General features: G+C 44.5%; 1 long non-coding RNA gene across 1 annotated transcript; it reads left to right on the top strand.

The window, feature by feature from the left end:
• Positions 1–13,896: 13,896 nt before the first annotated feature.
• LOC127493739 (uncharacterized) lies at positions 13,897–21,926 on the top strand. Its single transcript, XR_011390110.1, has 3 exons — positions 13,897–14,428; positions 21,244–21,346; positions 21,524–21,926. It is a non-coding gene; the product is annotated as an uncharacterized lncRNA (long non-coding RNA).
• The last annotated feature ends 298 nt before the right edge of the window (positions 21,927–22,224 follow it).

Below are 22,224 nucleotides of genomic sequence, written 5' to 3'. Positions count from 1 at the left end.
AAAATGGACCTAGGGATAGAACTAATAGAGCTAGACTTGCTGAATTCAGCATGTTCCAGAGGAAGCAGAGTGGCCAGAACTGGAAGGAAAAAGCTGGAAAAGAAAACCCAAAATAACCACAACAGGCTGTCATGACTTGATTCTGCTATAAACCTGGCTCCATCTATTCTTTGTCCTCTTCACTGTCTAAACAGGGAAATAGATTCTACAAGGAAAACCAGGTGTGAAAATGTGGCCACCTCTCATTAGATTAAGCAATGCTTCAAGTACAGTTTGTGAGCAAGACCAATTTTGATTCCCTTACTCCAGAAGGAAATGCCTAGAGAATATGGAAGCCAGATGCCATAGAAAAAATGCAGAGATGCACATCCCATAAGCCATAATCCAGACTCAATTTGTCAACTTCTATGTGTAGGGCTAGCCTATGTTTAAACCAGCATTCTTAGTGTTCAGCAGAGTATAACACCAGATATTCTCCTCTAGGTCTTTCTGGAATATGCCCATCTTTGGAAGCTGAGTGGAAACAAGTCCCTCTGGTGATGGCATCATGATTGCTGAAGTCAGGTGGTCCTTAAGTCTAAGGTATGATGGACAGAGATTGGGCAGCAAGACCTTCCATATTTCCAGGCCCTTCTGATTTTTTTTGTTAGTAAGAGTAGCTATGCTTCAAGATCAATTCAATCCTATGTTAACCAAGTACTAAACTTCATATGCTAACATCATCCTTGCTTTTTCAAGCACAGTAACATTTTTTACTGTGTAGTAAGACATCTTAGCTTCTTAGTAATATTCAGTCTCAGCCCAAAGCTTGATTCATGGTAGTCATTCATTTTTAGACCTGTATTTATTCATTTACTTATTATTATATTTAATAAAAAGTGTTTAGTAGCCTTGGGTGTTAAGAACTGTAATGAGTGGATGGAGTATATGGTTTAACCCTCCAAAATATGGTCCTTTAATTGCAGTAACATGAGAACTACTTCAAGGGAGAAAAGTATAAGCAACTATGAGGATACAATGGAAGAAATGGCTACTTCTATTTAGCCTAGTCAGAAAAGACTTCACAGAGATGATGGCATTAGAGAAGAGGTTAAAGGATGAGCAGAGTGCAGAATCATAATGGGAAAAGGTTATGCTGTACATAGACAGAAACAGCATTACCCATTACAGGAACTACATGTAGTTTGGAATGACTACATCACTGCCTGTATGGTGTACAGGGTCAAGGAATTATTATTCACTGGATCTGGAAAGTCTATTATGAATTGATGTATAATTTTTAGTGATTGCATATTTCCCTATAAAGATTCTGAAGTGATGCAATAACACAGATTTCAGAAAAAAATTCAAAATAAGAGCTATACCATTGATAAAACTAGATTAGATTGCTGTAAAATCCAAGATCTGATGTTTTTACCCCTATCCATCAGCACAACTGAATTTACACTTGGAGGAGAAAATCCTTAATTTGATTTTAGGTAGACAAGAGTGGTAGAGAGCACAGTCCTCATGATTCAAAAATACACAAGCAGATTTCAGAGTGTTCTTGGAAAATGCACATTATCTTTTAATTCCATTTTTCACAAAATTTTTGAAGTGTACATCTATTTCTTTTGATCTCTTATGGAAAGTAGAGTGAAAGAAATGGAGAGAAAAAAGAGACAAAGGCTTTTAGCTCAATATGTATATTTTAACAGAATGAAGGATATGAAAAAGGGAAGTTTTTTGGTTAGAAAGAACATTAGGGGGCCGGCGCCGTGGCTCAATAGGCTAATCCTCCACCTTGCGGCGCCGGCACACCGGGTTCTAGTCCCGGTTGGGGCGCCGGATTCTGTCCCGGTCGCCCCTCTTCCAGGCCAGCTCTCTGCTATGGCCAGGGAGTGCAGTGGAGGATGGCCCAGGTGCTTGGGCCCTGCACCCCATGGGAGACCAGGAAAAGCACCTGGCTCCTGGCTCCTGCCAGGATCAGCGCGGTGCGCCGGCTGCAGCGGCGGCCATTGGAGGGTGAACCAACGGCAAAAGGAAGACCTTTCTCTCTGTCTCTCTCTCTCACTGTCCACTCTGCCTGTCAAAAAAAAAAAAAAAAAAAAAAAAAAAAAAAAAAAAAAAAGAAAGAACATTAGGGGCTGGCACTGTGGCGTAGTGGGTAAAACCGCTGCCTGCAGGGTTGGCATCCCATTAAGTCTCAGCTGCTCCACTTCCAATCCAGCTCTCTGCTATGGCCTGGGAAAGCAGTAGAAGATGGCCCAAGGCCTTGGGCCCCTGCACCTGCATGGGAGACCCGGAGGAGGCTCTTGGCTCCTGGCTTTGGATGGGCGCAGCTCTGTGCATTACGACCATTTGGGGAGTCAGTGGATGGAAGATCCCTCTCTCTCTGGCTCTGCCTCTTTCTCTCTCTATGTAACTCTGACTTTCAAATAAATAAGTAAATCGAGAGAGAGAGAGAGAGAGAAAGAAAGAGAGAGAGAGAACATTATCCCATTGGACGAAAGAAATCACAAAAGGGTGATCTGCATTTTACAGCATGAGTTCTGACTGCAGAGTAGAAGAGAAATTGGAAGGGAGGAACACCACAAAGTCAGGAAGAGTGATTAAGAGACAATTGCGGCCGGCGCCTCGGCTCACTAGGCTAATCCTCCGCCTAGCGGCGCCGGCACACCGGGTTCTAGTCCCGGTCGGGGCGCCGGATTCTGTCCCGGTTGCCCCTCTTCCAGGCCAGCTCTCTGCTGTGGCCAGGGAGTGCAGTGGAGGATGGCCCAGGTGCTTGGGCCCTGCACCCCATGGGAGACCAGGAAAAGCACCTGGCTCCTGGCTCCTGCCATCGGATCAGCGCGGTGCGCCGGCCGCAGCGCGCTGGCCGCGGCGGCCATTGGAGGGTGAACCAACGGCAAAAGGAAGACCTTTCTCTCTGTCTCTCTCTCTCACTGTCCACTCTTCCTGTCAAAAAATAAAAAAATAAAAAAAATTTTTAAAAAAAAGAGACAATTGCACCAGTTCAAGGAGAGCAGAGGATTTAAATAGGAAATAAGAGATGGCACCTGATACTCAAAATATTTAGGGGGTAAAATGGAAGCTATGTTGTTCAATGTGAGCCAGAGACAGTGTCTTGATCTGGAAGTTTCTGAAACATGGTTAAGGTCTGAGTTAATCACCGAAGGGAATATTGAACATGAATAAAGACAAGTAAAATATCTATTTCTCAGCTTGAGGTGAAGACCTTGTCTCTGTAAGAGGCATCACTGTGCCCAGACATGAGATCCTCACAGGCTTCAGTCAGAGGCTGAGTGTGGGAGGCTCATGAGCCTAGGGATTCCAGCAGAGGGGTCAACTCTAGTGGTGCACAAGGCTTAGCAAAGATTAGGAAATGGGTTGATAAAAAGTGAAGACAGAAATAAGTTATGGGACTTCGACAGGAAAGGGCTGGGGAAAAGTCAGTGTTAAAAAGTTCAAGATACAGGAAGTTGTTTAGAAACTGGAGAAGTGTTTAAGGTTTTGGAGGAGAAGCGGTTCTGGCCAGCGAGAGGGTCAAGTCAGGGGCCTGGGAGAGAGTGAAACTGGAAGCTGCCAAAGCTGAGGAGTTCAGCAAATTCAGAAGAGGTTACCGGTAACAGCTTGCTCAGAACAGGGAGATGGTTTGAGAGGGGCAGGTTGGGGAAGCCCAAAGCTGTGAGAAAGTAGGTAATTGTCTGGAGATCATAAATATATGAAACATATCAAAAGCTAAAAGCCATCCTGTAGGGTACTCCCAGGAATGGAATGGTCCATGTCCAACTGAATTGGCATTAAGGTAAAATTCCTCCTACCAAAATTAGGTATGTCAATTATTTATGGACTTGGTGAGAGTTGGAAACCATCTTGATCATTTTGCTTTATATTCCTACTATCTAGAATGCAACAAATTGGTTTTGATCAATACATTAAAGATTTTATTCACAGCTCCAGGATATCATTGAGCCTGTGAACCCACTGGAAACGCCATCTCTTGGATCTACCTTTTGTCCATTGTGTCTGCCATATCTGGTATGGCCTGAGAGATAGAGGCAGTAGGGTATCTAGATGGAATACTGGTAAGGAAATTAGTGTTCTGTCAAGCTAGGATCTATATCATCAAAAGAAGACTCAAAGAGCTAGTAGAATACCAGGTCATTTGGAACTCACGCCACAATAATGGAACAGATTATTAGTCCAGGAAGACCCATTCCAGTTATTCTTGGTGGGAATGAATCAAGTCTCCTCCTGTGCACCCGTTTTACAGAAGATTGGCCTTGGAACTGGGTTGGGCTGAGCTCACAGGAAACAGCCACTAGAGTGTGTTTTCTGGATTGGAGAAGGCCAGACATTTTGGGACAGTGTTCAGAATGTCCAGGCTTCTCCTGGGCTGACTTTGTACAAGCAATTAAACCAGAATGCAGGATTTTGAAGGACTTAGTTGTTCTTCTCTGTGGGTAGCTGCAAACACCCATAAAAAATAGCATGATTCCCTTCTGTTGCTCTCATTTGTTTGCCTGTCTCCCTCTTACATGGTGACCAGAATGGAGAAGGAGCTAAAAATCATGTCACACGAGGAATAGACCCAGCTCTTGGGTTCGGAAGCATAAACACTGTCTTCAAGCCTTTAGAATAATTGTTCTGTGAGATTTCTGAGGAGAAAACACCACCTATAGATGGTAACTGTAAGAATACATTTTAAGTCTCATGAGAGAAAACTGAGCATGGAATAGGTTATCCCATAGGCCATGAGATATCTATGACCATAGGCCTATTCATATTCGTTGACCTATTAATAGATAGTCTATCAGTTACAACTGGGTGACTATCACTAATGATTTTTTTAAGATTTTATTTTTATTTATTTGAAAGAAGAGAGAAGTAGAGCCAGAGAGAAAGAAAGGTCTTCCATCCGCTGGTTCACTCCCCAAATAACTACAAAGGCCAGAACTGATCTGATCCAAAGCCAAGAGCCAGGAGCTTCTTCCAGGTCTTGCTCATGGATGCAGGGGTCCGAGGACTTGGACCATCTTCTACTGCTTTCCCAGGCCACAGCAGAGAGCTGTATTGAAAGTGGAGCAGTGAGCCGGCGCCACAGCCCAATAGGCTAATCCTCCACCTAGCGGCGCCGGCACACCGGGTTCTAGTCCCGGTCGGGGCGCCAGATTCTTTCCTGGTTGCCCCTCTTCCAGGCCAGCTCTCTGCTGTGGCCTGGGAAGGCAGTGGAGGATGGCCCAAGTGCTTGGGCCCTGCACCCCATGGGAGACCAGGATAAGTACCTGGCTCCTGGCTTCGGATCAGCGCGGTGCGCCGGCCATAGTGCGCCGGCCGCAGCGCGCCAGCCGTGGCGGCCATTGGAGGGTGAACCAATGGCAAAAAAAGGGGGGGGGGGCAAAAAAAAAAAAAAGACGAACTTCCTCTCTGTCTCCACTCTGCCTGTCCAAAAAAAAAAAGGAAAAGAAAAGAAAAGAAAAGAAAGAAAGTGGAGCAGCTGGGACTTGAACTAGTGCCCATATGGTATGCCAGCACTGCAGGTGGAGGCTTTAACTCACTGCGCTACAGCATTGGACCTTAATGATTTTTTTAATAGCATTCAAATATCAGTGTTGTTGTTTGCAAAAATTCTAATCACTGACAAGAAAGGAATCCTAAGTATTTTCTAAAATTCCAGCAGCAACCTTCATCTATCTTGTGGACACTGAAGGTGCTAACTGACACCTAGGCTTTGGCCCCTCTCAGGGGCATGATAAAGTCATAACAGTCTATTCTTCAGACACTTGTCATGAAGGATCCAAAAGGCAGGAGGACAGATGATACAACCATAAGAGAGGGGTCCACAGGGAGGAAACACAGGAAGCCCAACTACATTGTTTGCACCCTGACTGCCTACCCTCATTCTGCTGGAGACAAAAACCACCCTCTCTGTCCTTATGTCCCTGGTGTGTGCACTGCCCTGGAAATGTAACCAGTGCTTCCTGGGAGCCACCCTTAAACAGGAGCATTATAGCACAGAGTCTGAGAGCATGGACTTTGCAGACAGATTGACTTGACTCCAATTCCATCTCAGTCAGTTACTAACCATGTGACCTTGAGCAAGATGATTTGGCTCTCTTGGCAGTTTTTTTAAACAATATTCTGTTTATTTATTTACATAAATTTTACATTTACATTATGGTCAAAGAATTAATGCTCTACTAAATAGAGCTCAATAAATGAAAAATAAAAAAGGCCAGCGCCATGGCTCAATTGGCTAATCCTCCGCCTGTGGTGCCGGCACCCCGGGTTCTAGTCCCAGTTGGGGCACTGGGTTCTAGTCTTGGCTGCTCCTCTTCCAGTCCAGCTCTCTGCTGTGGCCTGGGAGGGCAGTGGAGGATGGCCCAAGTGCTTGGGAGACTGGGAGGAAGTACCCAGCTCCTGGGTTCGGATTGGCGCAACGCTGGCTGTAGAGGCCATTAGGGGAGTGAACCAATGGAAGGGAGACCTTTCTCTCTGTCTCTCTCTCACTGTCTATAACTCTACCTGTCAAATAATAAAAAAATTTAAAAAAATAGTTGAGCAAGAAAATAGTCTAGGGCTACAAACAACAAACAAACAAAAAGATGTTCAACTTCAATGATATACAGTAAATTTTAAAACAGTCTTTTGGCAATTTTGTTGACTAGGATTTACATTGCTTTTTGCTAGGTTGATCAGTTTTCACTTCTGCCTTTTGTTTAACAAATACTTGATGAATTGAATTTTGCTTAATCTACACTCATGTTCTGCCTTTAAAAGGGAAATCCAAAGTGACAGCAAAGCAACTAGTTGATAGGGTGACACCTCCGAGAAGTACTAAGCGGAAGAGACTGGACCACTTCTTAATACAAATTAGCCTTCATTAGCCCTTCTGTGCCTCATAGTCGGTGCCCTGAACATCTGACTTTAAATCTAGGTCTTGGTAAAGACAGAAATTCTAAAAAGCCTGTGTTCTGATACATCAGAGTAAGTGATTCAGGACAGGGCCGAGGAAAAGAGACTAAGAGGAGCTGTGTGAGGAGCTGATCCTGGACTGGAAGTGCCCTCGGGGTTACTGGATGTCACTGCTCTATGCTTCCCCTACATGCAGGAAGCTATTGTGATGTGAAATAGGAGTTTTGTAAGAAGTTGCATGCCTGGTTTAGTCCTGAGCATTTCCTACCCAGCCTTGGGACTATTGTACTGTCAAATCTGATGCTAAACTCCAATCTTTCATCACCAACAGCACGGTGATGTTCCTTACTTTCTGCAGCTAACAGAACCACCTCTGTTCTATTCTGCCCCCATTCAACCCATTCCACTTTTTTTTTCTCTGCATCTGTGAACGCTCTGCATCATTCCTGTTACATGTGGTATGAGCAGAGAATAAAAAGTTTTCTCCTTTCAGCTCTTCACTCTTTCATTAACTAATGCTCATCACCTATTCTCAAAAAGAGAATAGAAATGGAATAAAAATGTGATAGTGATACCAGGGGAGGGCTGACAGGTCATAGGAGGAGGAAAAGAAGAGAATGAAGAGCAGTCTGTGCTCTCAAAGCTGCTAATGAAAATGTTTATCAGTGGGGTCAGTGCTGTGGTACAGTGGGTTAAAACCCCAGCCTGCAGTGCCAGATCCCATATGGGAGCTGATTCAAGTCCTGGCTGCTCCACTTCCCATCCAGCTCCCTGCTAATGTGCCCGGGAAAGCAGTGGAGGATGGCCCAAGCATTTGGGCTCCTGTTCGCATGTGGGAGATCTGGAAGACACTCCTGGCTCCTGGCCTTGGATCAGCTCAGCTCCAGCCATTGCAGCCATTTGGGAAGTGAACCAGTGAATGAAAGACTCTGTCTCTACCTCTCTCTCTCTCTGTAACTCCGTATTTCAAATAAATAAAATAAATTTTAAAAAAATAGAAAATGTTTATCAAAAAATAACTTAATCACAAACATCTTCTGTGTACTAAGGTATCTATTGTGTACCAAGCACTGTCTTGGGTTCTGGGAAGGAGAAGAAAGGACAAGAGTGAGAGACAGGTTAAAAGACAATCTTTTCACTCTTTCCAGCACAGAGCACCCTCGGATGATGCACACTCTGGTTTTCTCTTCTTCCTCCTCAGGCTTGTACTGGATGAGCTCTTCCTCTCCAGGACAGACCTGTCTTGCTCTCACTTAGAGGAGCAAAGGTCATTTTAATTTTATTTCATTATTAACTGCTGCTAGACTTCTGCAAGTTATGCTGGATTTCAACAAACAGAACAAGTATGCTTTTGCTGCAAAACTTCATGATTAATTCTGTCAGCTTTAAGTCCATTATTTTTACAGTTGTACTTTATTATGGCTATATATTTCAGCTGGAATGTCACCATTGAAGTTAGATTAATTGTATGTTTTGGTTCTGGGTTGCTCTGCAAACACTGAGTTTGAACTAAAACTGTCACAGAAGTGAGCATAAAAGTTGTGAAGAAAGTCAACATGAGAACTATTGACTGAAGAAAAAGTAAAGTATATTCAAACTGGAAAGGAAGATGTTAAATTGTCTATTTGATCTAATATTATGAAAAACTCTAGAGTCTCAGAGAAGAGTTAGGGAAAAAATGGCAGATGAAACTCCACGTAAGTTAGAGGGACACTGTGGACCTACGTGGAATGTGTAGATAGCACAACTCAGGACTCCAGCGGCCAAGAGCCTCAGCACCAGCTTTGGAGTGAGGTGAGACCAGACTGCAGCAGCCTAAGCCACTGGTGATAAAGCTGTGGGAAGAACTTGGTGGAAGTCTGGCTTGGAGCCCTGTGGGGAACAGTGTACCTGTCAATCAAGAGGGAAAAACAGGGGACACATTTCTCTCTCCCCAACCACCAGGCACCGGCATCCTGAACTAGCCAACAGAGGGTGGGCTCCATGTTGGACACACAAAACAGCTGTATCAGCTCATGTCCATGCAACCAGCAGCCAGCCAAGAGGAGCCTGGCTGGGAGCATTGACAGGGGGCTGGGAGCTTGTGACTATGGGAGGTTTGTGTGCTGGGACTGTGAAAACACTATGGCTGCATGGGAGGGTGCAGGGTGTGGCTGAGACTTTGGGGAGTTCTGAGAGCAGCTCCACATCCTCATGGACACATTCAAGCTGGCATTAGCTGGAGGACATTAGGTGGCATTCTAAAGAACAGTCAGTTGTAAGTAGACTGGCCAAGATTTCCAAAGAAAAATACATAGAGTATTTTGTGCTTCAAACTACTACCCTCTCTACTTTTTACTCCTGTGAACACTGGTATATGTTTAATGAAAATCTGGAAAAAATGAGCTCATTTGAATCTGAAACCAGAGAATGTAGTAGAGCATTAAGAAGATGAGTGACTACTCTGAGACTACTAGGAATGAGGTTTAATCTTTAAGGCCAACGGGAATGAAGTTTATGATAGGAAAGACAGAGAAGCTACAAGGAAAGTGTGGCATGAGTCAGGTCTTCTGATCATGCCTTCATGAAATAAACCCACAAGTGAGCCTCAACCTGCAGGGACGACTGGATCCAGCATTTTAAAAATTCTGTTTTAAATAAAATGGCGTGGGTTTGGGAATTGGTATTAACAGAGAAGGTTGGCCGGCGCTGCGGCTCACTAGGCTAATCCTCTGCCTTGCGGCGCCGGCACACCGGGTTCTAGTCCCGGTCGGGGCGCCGGATTCTGTCCCGGTTGCCCCTCTTCCAGGCCAGCTCTCTGCTGTGGCCAGGGAGTGCAGTGGAGGATGGCCCAAGTGCTTGGGCCCTGCACCCCATGGGAGACCAGGAGAAGCACCTGGCTCCTGCCATTGGATCAGCGTGGTGCACTGGCCGCGGCAGCTATTGGAGGGTGAACCAATGGCAAAAGGAAGACCTTTCTCTCTCTCTCTCTCTCACTGTCCACTCTGCCTGTAAAAAAAAAAAAAAAAAAAAAAGTCTTCTGATGTGCATTTGGAAGTTAGAGGGACCATGGATCTAGTGGCAACTTCCGTATTCAATAGACAGCAGAGAAGTGTGTGGCTACTTCATGCAAGAATGCACGGTGAGCCATTGGTAGGATCAAAATTCCATAGAACTGTTTTACAGCCTGGAGAAAGCCACTAGAAAGAGAGACAGAGAGATGGCATAAAACTGTAGCCTCCCTGTTTGGATAAATAATTTAAAATACAAGATATAGAAAGAGATAAGTATTACATAAGAAACCAATATGAAAATTATAATTCCTCCCTCATCATAAGTCAAAAATTTTAACCTTTAATTTTGCTCCCTCAAAATGTGGAAATCTTTACTTAACATACGCTAAATTGATCTTCTGTATATAAAGAGAATTGAAAATTAATCGTGATGTGAAGGGGAAGGGGAGAGGGAGTGGGAGAGGGGAGTGTTGTGGGTGGAGGGAAGTTACGGGGGAGGGGGGGGAGGAAGCTATTGTAATCCATAAGCTGTACTTTGGAAATTTATGCTCATTAAATAAAAATAAATAAATAAATAAAAAATTTTGCTCCCTTAAAACCTGCAGTTCATCATTTACTAACTTGATTTTTTTTAATGTATTAATGTATTTATTTATTTGAGAGGTAGAATCACAGAGGGAGGGAGAGACAGAGAGAAAGTTCTTCCATCTGCTGGTTCATGCCCCAAATGGCCACAACAGCCAGTCTGGGATGATCTGAATCCAGGAGCTAGCAGCCACCTCTATGTCTCCTACATAGTTGCAGGGACCCAAGCACGTAGAACATCTTCCACTACCTTCCCAGACCAAGACAGATACAATTTTATAGTCCATTAATTGATTGAGAAATACATATTGAAAAAAAATCATATTTTATCTAATTCAATTATGTCAATTTCCAGTAGAGAGTCTCAGGTCTCCTTCTCTAGGCCTATATTCTAGCACAATGTCCTAAAAAGGAATCTTCCTTAGAGAGAAGCTAAAACAAAAAAGGGGAGACTCTAGGATGAATAAAGCAGCGCTTCTTCCACTTTCCCTCCAGAGTTTAGTGACTAGCCATTTTGCACATTCTAGAAATGTCCTAAGTTGTAACTGGATGAGGAATCACCCTCAGAGAAAGCTGGACACAGTAAAAGATGGACCTGGACTAGGAGGCTGTCTGAATTCCTTGCTTAATCTCCCATCTAGAGCTCTTTCCTGAGCCTGCCAAGCCTCCCTAAGAGACTGGGGCATAGAATTCTGATACAGGGTGTGTGTGTGTGTGTGTGTGTGTGTGTGTGTGTGATTGTCTGTAGAAGTCTGCTTCTGAGTGTGCAAGACTGACACCAAGAACCATGACAAACAGGTGAGAAATGCATCACTTTTCTCCAGGTGAGGTGGAAAGGAGGGACTTGGGTGACATCAACTTCTCCGGGTTGGGAAAAGTCAAGGTCCCTAATTCTGCACCAGTCTGGATGGGAAGTTTAGGGCAGGCGTCCTCTAACTTGAGGCCCTCACTTCCCTCTCAGCAGCCTCAGGCCCCCCCCACAGCCATCCTGTCTACAGGATCTCAGTCTTCCCCTGGCCTCCATGGGAAACCCCTTCAGGCTCAGAGCTCCCCAGGACCTGACCAAGACTCTCATTGGATTTTTCTTCTCTCCCTCTCTCAGATACCAGTACAGAAAGATATTGCTAATTTGAAAGAAACTGCAAGAAAAAGTACTTCCCACCTTATGACACATCTACAACAGCAGCTCAATTTACATACCAAACAGAACATCAAGAATGGAATTCACCATCGTGAATTGCTCTTGGCTGTTTCTGCTCCACTTGGCTGGTTGGATGAGAGCCACCAGTCTTTTAAACTCCAACTGTGATAATCACCTAAGAAGATCAAGGACAAAATCCACACATATAACCACCGCTGCCCTGTGGGTAGCACCTGTTTCTCTCAACTTAGCTTTCTTGCTTCTTTTTTCAAATGTGTAATGAAGAGAATTACCCATCAGTTTTTCTTTGATGAAGGTTGATCCACTAGGAAGGGAATGTTGTTCCAACATGGGTGTTGCCTCCTCTGAGCACCATTCCAGTGATGTGCTCACCAGTCTGTATATAGTTTCATTCATATTTCTTTGTGCAATTTTAACCTCTTTTGCTAGGTTTTGTTTTGTTTTATGTTATTTTTAACTGATACTGATAGTTCTGATTAGAATTGGAGGCCAGTTTCCTTGCTCAATGCTAGTAAGCAAGTGATCTTTATTAGAACCTGAGATGATAGCTATTAATGTTGCAAAATGGAACCACACTTGCCTTACTTAAACAGAATATGATTCTGGTACAAGTGGTGGGGGAACACCACAACCAGGGTGAACCATCGGATGGAAGAACTCTTTCTCTGTCTCTAATTCTCTGTGTAACTCTGTAACTCTGTCATTCAAATAAATAAAATAATAAATTTTTTAAAAAGAATATATAGGCCAAATGCAAATATTACACCCCTTTATGTTCAGACTTGAGCATCACTGTTTCTGGTGTCTGCAAGGCGTCCTGGAACCCATCCACCACAGATGTTGATGGATAGCTGTCCATATCCTGTACCTCCTTGCAGGGTCTTGATTGATATAGATATGGCACTTAAACATGAGGTGTAGGTCTAATGAATTCCTACAAATATGGAAGACACTTTCTACCTGGGTTACAGGTATAAGCTGGAAGAATTCTGACATACATTGAAAGTTATGGATGTGAATGGGGATTCTGGAGAGGTCTGTAATGGAACTAACTTAACATGTGATTGAAGACTGAGAAAAGTTGAATCTTCTGTTTAAGAGGCAGGCAACTTGACTGACTTGTAGTCCAGTGTTTTATAGAAGGAAAAAGGTGCAGGCAATAAAACTTGACATTTAACAGAGTTAATAAACCTGAACGCAAACTATTCAGTTTACATCCTAATAACATTCTCTATTTGTTAATCAACTGTAACAAAGGAAACACATTCTTATGTGAATAATAGTGGAAATGTACTGGAGACAGAGGGGACATGTGAATTCTCTGTACTGTCTGCTCAATTTATCTGCAAATACATAGCTGTTCTATGACAAATATTAATTTCTTAAAAGTCAAATAATTGGCAGCACTCTGTGATAGGTGGTTCATAATGCATAGTGAGGTAACCAATGGGGAACCACAGCAGTTGGTGATTTCTAGCCTGTGGCTTCAGCCTGTGATAATGAGAATCACTTTGGAATCCAGACAGCAGAGCACAAAGGTCAAGGTCATGGTCTAAGTCATCTTCATTCTCCATTCAGTGTAGGAAGGCCAGTGGTATCAGGTGATGGCAGAGATAAAACATCAGAAAGAAAACTCCATGAACCACGATGGCACAGTCTCCACAGCAGCACTGCGACTCCTCTGGCTTCAGAGCCCCGTCGTTTCCAGCTAGCCCACCTCGGAGCCGCAGCGACCCTCAAAGCATCCCTCTCCTGGAGCCCACGGTGCAGGGGGCTTGGTGTCCGCTCCAGACCCCTCACGTCCCGAGTTAGGGCTAGGAAGGCTCTGGTCTCGGGAAGGCAGCTCCACGGGCCACGGGCTGCTCCCCCGCGTCCTTTCTGCCCCCGCCGCACCTGGGACCCTGCAGCTGCGACCCCGACTCCCTCTTCCCCTCCATCCGCCGCAGGAATCCAGTGCGCAGAGAAATCGAGTGGCCGAGCTGGAGCGACCCCATGCGCGGCGAGCCCACCCGGCCAGGGCCAGTTCAGCTGCGTCCACCGCTGGGGTCCGAAGTCCTAGCCCCGCGGCTAAGGACCCCGTTTCCAGGTAAGTCCCTCCTAGTCCTATGAATGACCACCGGGGAGAAAGCCCCCGCCCCCGGCAAAAAGGCCGCCGCCATCGACTCAGACCCCAACATAACCCCACCGGCCCTCCCCCACCCCCGCATCTTTTACCCCGGCCTTGCGGGGATTGCCGTGGCAGTAATGACGCTGCTCTGTTCATCCGTTCCTCCCAGCCCGGGACGCGTGGCGTTCCTCCCCGCACCACAGATCCCGCGCGGCCAAGCGCGAGTCGTTTCCAGGCATCGGCGTCTGTGGTCCTCGACCTTCGGATTTCAGACCTCGGTGCCTCCCAGGACCGCGATAAACGTCGCCTCCGCCCCTCTCTCTCAGATCGCCTGGGGGGCGGTCTCGGCTTGCCCCAAATCGGTCCTCATTAGAGCCCGGCCAGGGAAGCCGGCATCCGTGGCTCCCAGGGACCTGGACCCGGAGCTGCTCCTCCCTGCCCGGGCGACAGCAGCTGAGCAGTCCCGAGGCGGTCCGGAACCTCGCGGTGCCGTCTCCCCTCCCAGAGCGGAGTCGGGGACCGGGCTAGGTGGAAATGCCATGGTTCCCTTCTGCCCAGCGGGACCGCCCCTGCCCAGTCTCTCTCGCTTTTGGCCCTTCCTGGGGCTTCTAACGCCGTGGAACACTTGTGTTTCTCCTAGGGCTCGCTTGGAGGAAGGCAGCCTAGCGCAGACGGAAGGACCAGGTGAGAGCGAGGAGGAGACGATGGGCAGGAGGGAGGAGCCGCGTTCCCGGGGACAGTCCAGGCGCCGCTCCCCGTGCACCGCCCTCCCGGGAGACCAAGGGGCTCACTGCTGTCCTGAGTGCTTGGTTTTGTCTGTGCTTTGTCCTTCCAAGTTTCTTTATGTTGTTTATGGAAACGGGATGGGCAAGAAAGATGTTTGCAAGTGAGTGGACGCCAAGTCAAGACCTGAATTCCTTTATTAGCAAGCAACCTCCTTCCTTGCCATGTCCCCCTGCAGGAAGTGGCCAGGGCACCCAGGGCCATGAAGATCAACTAAGGACTGGTCCTGGCTGGAGGTGTGGGTGCAGGCACACTGTCCCCTCACAGGGCAGGCCCTCTCTGGGGTTCTGACCAGGAGACTGAGCTAGGCAGTCAGTCCTGGGAACCAGCGATCAGACATTGCTCTCTGAGCTCCCACCCAAATCAAGTCTTCTACCTCTTCTCCCAAATGACCCATTGCCAGACCTCTTCTTTATTAACAGAGTTCACTGCCCTTATCTGGCCAGCCATCCCCAGTTGCCAGTGGCCAGGGGGGAGCCTCACTCCCTGGTAAAAAGTAAGTCAAGGTTTTTCTCTGCTTGGAGGGGAACAAGCCTGGCTCAGGCCCAGTTCCCACCTGGTGACTCACATGCCAGGTTGGAAGGGCAGACTCTCCTTAGTTCCCAGCCCACAGCTGATATCAACACTTACAAAAGTATCTTGGGTGCTGACTATTGGGGTATAATTGGGTTAAGCTGCCCCCTGCAATGCCTGCATCCCATATAGGCTCTGGTTTGAGTCTGGGCTGCTTCACTTCCAATCCAGCTCCCTGCTAATGTGCCTGGGAAAGCAGCAGAAGATGGAATAAGTCCTTGGGCCCCTGCACCCATAAGGAGACCCTGGTGAAGCTCCTGGCTCCTGGCTTCGGCTTGGCCCAGCCCTGGCTGTTACAACCATTTGGGGAGTAAACTAGTGGATGGAAATGGATTTCTGTCTCTCTGACTCTCCCTTTCTCTGTAACTCTGATTTTCAAGTAAATAAAAAAAAATTAAAAAAAAACTTTTTAGAGTATCTTGATCTTGATTAGATGTATGCTGAGAAATAAAGTTTTTACACTTTTTAAAATCTTTCTATTCCATTTTTCTATGAACATTTTGAAATCCCAGTGTACAAAGGAAAGAGTGGGAGTGGTCATGTAGGATCTTTGTCCTTAGTGTGCTGTACATTGAGATTTAATGCTATAACTAGTACTCAAACAGTATTTTTCACTTTATGTTTCTGTGTGGGAGCAAACTGTTGAAATCTTTACTTAATGTATGCTAAACTGATCTTCTGTAGATAAAGAGAAACAAAAATGAATCTTGATGTGAATGGAAGGGGAGAGGGAGTGGGAAAGGGGAGGGTTGCGGGTGGGAGGGACGTTTTGGGGGTGAAGCCATTGTAATCCATAAGCTGTACTTTGGAAATTTATATTCATTAAATAAAAGTTAAAAAAAAAAAAGGAAAGAGTGGACAAATCCACCTGAATCCTGGTCTGTAGAGCAATTGTTCACAGAAAATCAGCCCAAGAGAAGACCAGTCATTCTGACAACCATTTCAGAACATCAGGCCTTCTTCAGCCTGGGAAAACACCCGCCGTGACTCTCACCCCTGGCCTCAGTGCTGCTTAGTCTTGGTGCTGATTCTGTGCAAGAGAGGGGTACATCAAGAACCTCATTCTCAGGACAGGTGTTTGGTACAGCAGTTAAGTCACCATCGGGACTCCAGCAATCCATATCCAAGTGCCTGATTCCAGTCCCATCCAGGTTCTGTTGGTGCACACCCTGGGAGGCAGTAGATAATGGCTCAAGTACTTGAGTCCCTGCCATGCACATGGAGACTCAGATTAAGTTCTGGGCTACTGGCTCCAGCCTGGCCCTACCCCAGCTGTTGCAGGCATCTGGTGAATGAATTAAAGGCTGGAAGTTTTCTGTCTGTCTCTCTCTCCCTCCCACCCCCTGTCTTTCTCCATCTCTCTCTCTTTCAAGTAAAATGAAAACAAAGATTTTTCAAAAATTTAGGAAGAATCTCATTCTTGGCTTTTACAGTTCTCTTCCCCAGTTTCTCTTCTGGCTAATCAATAAATCATTTAACAATCCATTTTGTAGGCAAAATCCACGGGTAATTTCCTGACAGGTGGTTCCCTAATGAATGCTTCCATGACCAAGAGGTAGACTCAGAAGCACTTCTTGCTTCCTTCTTGAGCACTTAGGTTTTCCTTTTCCTTTAAGTATTTCTTTTTTCTTTTTGCTTTACTGGCCACTACTTTGAAAATGTAGAGAAGATGACATAGGCCCTCACAGCATCCCCCAGGAGTAACTCCAACGAGAAGTTGTGGGGCATCCCCCTATTCCTATGCATTGTGTTTTACACAGTGCAGACCACACTGAATGTGTGACGTTGTAGCCTGCGTTTCAGGTCACCTCATCTTTGTCACTTTTACACACATGACCCCAACCACTTTTCTATTTTAGAGTTTGCCTTTGTATTTATTCTTCTCCCATGGAAATAATGTAATTTCTCTGTTTGCACAAGATGCTTTGGTCCTATTTATTTTTATAAAAGAACTATCAAACAAGCACACACAAAGAACCTCATCCTTATAGTGGGTATTTGGTATAGCACTTCAAACAGCCCTTGGAACACCCGCATTCCATATCAAAGTGCCAGGATTTCAGTGCTGGCTCCCCTTCTGATTCCAGCTCCCTGCTAGCATGCATGCTGGGTCCCTGTCACCCACATGAGTGAGTTCCCAGCTCCCAGCTTGGCCCCAGCCCAGACCCAACCTTTCAGTCATCTGGGGAATGAACCAGGAGAGGGGTGCTTTTTCTCTCTCTCTGTCTCCCTCTCTCTCTCTCCCTCTCTCGCTCCCTCCACCTCACATACAGTTTGTAAAAGGAAATAAACTAGAAAAGTCAGAAGAAACTAAACTCAAAATTAGTACAATAAGGAAATACTAAAGAGAAAGAAATAAAGGAAATGCAGACTTGAAATAACACAAAAAGTCAATGAAATTTTGAGTTGGTTTTCTTGAAAGACAAAATCAGCAAACGTTTAGTTTTGCTAAGAGCCACGAGTGGCATTTCTGAGGGACCTAAAGGCTCGGTGGCTCTGATGGCCAATACACCCATACAGGTATGCACTCATGGATTCAGCAAGCATTTATTTCATGTTGAATACTGGGAATATAAAAACAATTTGGGTGATTTCTACAACCTAACAATTGTCATTTGCAATCCATAGAGATGTAGGTTAAAGGAAAAGTGCCTAGTCCTCCACTTTCTTTAAGTTACTAGAAGTGCTGTAGTATGCTTCTAGGTGGGGCAATTTTAGAAAGGGAAAAAAAGGTTAATTGGATATAACATTATCTCCTAACAGATATGAGCCAGAGGAGCTCCTGTGGACTGGGAATTTTGGAACTACTCAGAGCTGAGGGCGAGTCCTTCACCTGGACCCGGATGCCAGATAAGCAGCAGGACATGGAGCTCATCATCATGAGAGTGCCCTGCCTGGTGACTTCTGGGCTCTTAAGTGTGTGACGTTTGTCAGTGTTCTCCAGACAGCTGTCTGTTTCCTACAGCTAAATCCCAAACCACTTGTCCCAGCTGGCTGCACTTCCTACTGCTTGTTGTTCTCACTTTCTTAACTCTTTGCTTCTGCAACTTCCACCTTCCCTCTCTTCTGGTCCCACAGTTTGGGTCTTATTGCCCAGAACTGCTTCTCCTCTGAAACCTTACATGCCACTCACCAGACCTCTCAACCCAGCATTTCATTCATTAAAATCTCTAACACTTTCCGTTGTTCCAGCTCTTTCTTATTGGGGTCACCTCCCCCACAATTTGCTGCTTTTCCTCCTTTTTATCAGCCCATGTTCTGATTTTCTCTAAGCCTAAACTAAAATAGGGAATTTCAAGGGCTGGCGCTATGGCGCAGTAGGTTAATTTTCCGCCTGTAGTGCCGGCATCCTCTACGAGTGCCGGTGCTAGTCCCAGCTGCCCCTCTTCCAATCCAGCTCTCTGCCATGGCCTGGAAAAGCAGTAGAAGATGGTCCAAGTCCTTGGGACCCTGCACCCGCATGGGAGACCGGGAGGAAGTACCTGGCTCCTGGCTTCAGATTGGCGTAGCTCCGGCCCTTGCAGCCATCTAGGGAGTGAACCAACGGAAGGAAGACCTTTCTCTCTGTCTCTCCCTCTCACTGAAACTCTACCTCTCAAATAAATAAATAAAATATTAAAAAAAGAAATGGGGAATTTCAATTACTCTCTCCACTTGATCCCCACTTGTTGGGTATTTGGTTAGGTGACATCCTGTCTGTTAGCCTTCTTGCCCAAGCATATCATGAAGGAGGAAACTAAGTGAACATTTTCATCTGAACTCTTTTACCATTGATGTAAATCTAGTGACTAAAATCTGGTACTTACTCATCATTTCTTGACCTTAACTGAAGCCAGATATTTTGTATGTATTCAAATCTTGAGACACCAGTCCTAAACCAAGAGTATTATTGGCATTTCTTCTGCTGACATCTTGTTATAATTTTGCCTGTATGACTCACCATAAATATAATCTTCATTCTGCGACCAGACTTCACCTGAATTTCATTGAACAATTAAAATTCCGCTCTTACATGTGCAGTGATCCTTAAATTGTGAAAAGCATAAAAAATTGAGTTTAATTAATGCTGAATTTGAAAAAACCTTCTATGGATCCTGGTAATTGATAGCTCCAAGAATATGTTTTAATGTCAATTCAAATGCTAATGCCAATTAGCATGCAAGATACTGACCCTAAAGTTAAGTCTAGATGATCTTGTTCAATTAGATTTGTAACCAGATGTCTTCGACTGAAAAAAGTGTCATAAACTAAAGTGCACAATAAAGATAATTTTCTAAGTATTTTTGCAATTTTTCTCTCTGATCTCCCATCTGCGTACTTTAAAATAAGTAAATAGATATTAATCTTGCCAAATTAGGTTAATTTCAGCTCTATCAGAATTTCCTTATTTAATCTGGTATTCCCTTTCCTGCTTATTGGTGAGGATAACTCTAGGATCAAGCGCACCTATGCCTGTTGGGACTTTTGTCTTCAGGGGCCACTTTCTATCTATGTAAACATATGGATCACACCATTTGACCTTCAGGTAAAATCATCCCTCCATGTTGGCATCTGAAATCTGCAGGTGCTTACATCACCATTCTAGGCAATTGCTTCTTTCTCCCAAATGTGGCCCCTGCAGGAGACCTGGGACTGCCTCATGCATGCTGTCTAGTTTGTTTACCATTTTCTTTCCATGGTGTAGAATAATACCTGGAATATGATAGGTGCAATAAGTGTGTGTCTCCTGATGAACTCTATTCTCTGGTGCTCCCACACAGTCATCTCTGCCTACTATGCCTTGGTAGAATGGAGAATTGATGTTAGTCTGTTGTTGCTCAGAGATGTGGACATGAAGCAGATATGAAGCCTGAATTTTCCACAGCTTATCTGGAGGTTGATTAGAGTCAACCATCCACAACTATGCTTTCACTGAGATCCATCAAGTAGGTGTTGCTTAACACAGGTCATGACCTATTATAAATCTCAATAAACTGGGTCTCTGCTTTTCCATAAAAATCATCTTGACAAGGTGGTACTTGGAAAAACATATAAATTCAACCCTGATAAATACTGAACAATGACACAAGCATTTACAGACTATCTCTTGAGGAGGTGGATAAGACAAGGAATGGCAAGATGTGATGCATATTGCAACACACAGCACACAGGAAAACATTCCAAGAATCTCCTTAAACATTTCTCTCATTGCAGCACCCACTTACCCCAAATCTGCTTTATTTATTCCCAAGTGCTCAATTTTGTAATCTTACTTTACACTTCGTTCCCCAATCTCCTAACTTCTCTTGTCCCTCTTCCTACCTTCTAGAGATTTCTTCCGTATCTTATCTCTGAGTTCTATCCATTCTCCTCTCTTCACTAGAAAGACCCTCAAAGCTGTGACTTCAGATTCACAGGCCGATATGTAAGATTAACTGAATACAGCCATATACCTTGTAAAGATTTATGAGTTGTACACCTATCAGCTAACTGGGAAAAGAATTTAGAGTGCAAATAGTTGAATCCAATTTAGTGGCAAGGAGTTTGCTCTAAGATTTGCAATAGTGGTTATAACTTCAAATCATTCTTGAAATTTTGTAAAAATGTAGTTTGAGATGATCCCATTCATAGGACGTGGACTTTTTTTTTTTAAACAACAAGCCAAGGAAGCTGAAGTCACTTTTTAGCACCCACTCTTTAAAAAAAAAGACTTTATTTATTTATTTGAAAGTCAGAAATATGGAGAGAGAAATCTTTCATCCACTGGTTCACTCCCCAAATGGTCACAATGGCCAGGGCTAGGCCAGGCCAAAGCCAGGAGCCATAAGCTTCTTCCGGGCCTCCCACATGGGTACAGGAGCCCAAACACTTGGGCCATCTTCCACTGCTTTCCAAAGAACATTAGTAGGGAGCTAGATCCAAAGTGGAGCAGCCAGGACTCTAACCAGTACCAAATGGGATGCTGGCACTGCAGGCAGAGGCTTAACCCACTAAGCCACAGCACTGGCCCCAGCATGGATTTGAAGTCACTTTTGGCATGGAAACGGAACAGAATGCAGCATTTTCACAGTTTTGGGGGAGAGACTGTGGAGCTCTGTCGCACTAGCCCTCATAACTTTGCCTAAAACTGATTTATGTGCAACATTATTCCTTTGTCACCTTAGGGCCAAGATACTTGACACGTGTGGCAGAGACTGCTGATTGCACACCAACACAGTCCATCTCCCCTTCACATTTAATAACAGCAGAAGGTAGCAGTATGACCAGGTGAGCGTCCATCTTTCCCACCCACTGCTTTGCAGATAGGGGTACCTCTGTGACTGCCTTCCGGACAATGATATGTGGGTAGAAGTTGTCGGATGGTACTTCAGGGAAAGCCCCTCAAAGGAAAAGGATGAAGCTGACTCAACTAAGGCGGCTTTCTGTTCTTCTTCTCACTTAAAGAATGACAATGTTGTGGCTACAATCTCCAGGCAACCTTTAAGATGGAACCCCATGCTGAGGATAACCCAACAGTAAATGAAGAACAAACTTGAACCATTGGAAAAGAGAGACGTATGAATGAAGCACAGTAAGAGGAAGATAATGACACTGGTGAAGTGTGGATCTTGAATAGAAGGAATCTCGTGCACCCATTTAGATTGTGTGAACCTCTTTGAAAAACTTTGCTCTCTGTAGGAATAAACATCTTTTAGGTGAAAGACAAGCAAATTTCTAATACTTTAAGCCATAATTATTTCAGGTCTCTGTAACTAGCAATTAAGCAAATTTCTAACATTCAGAAACTCAAAATTCTAAAATGCTGTCTTTAGTGATTAAGAAGTTTTAGTGCAAAGAAGGTAGAAGAATTGGGGTAATGAAGTAACTGAAAACATATTATTTATATTTAGTCACTTCTTCAGATGTAATTTGTATAATTAGTATCTTGAATTTATAATACTTAAGATAATGTGGCATATTGGAATACTTAATAAATTGGGCATGAGTCCAATTTTTTAAATGTGTAATAAACAAATGATTTAGAATTGTGGCAATTTCTTGAAAGAAAAAAATGATATTTATTTGCACTCTAATATATATTTTATATTATTCTCTACAAGTTCTCTAATCAAGAAGGAATTTTCATTCTTAGTGAATGAAGCTTT

Source organism: Oryctolagus cuniculus, chromosome 7 (genome assembly GCF_964237555.1).
Source record: "Oryctolagus cuniculus chromosome 7, mOryCun1.1, whole genome shotgun sequence".
Classification (NCBI taxonomy): domain Eukaryota; kingdom Metazoa; phylum Chordata; class Mammalia; order Lagomorpha; family Leporidae; genus Oryctolagus; species Oryctolagus cuniculus.
This window is presented reverse-complemented; position numbering and strand designations above follow the sequence as displayed.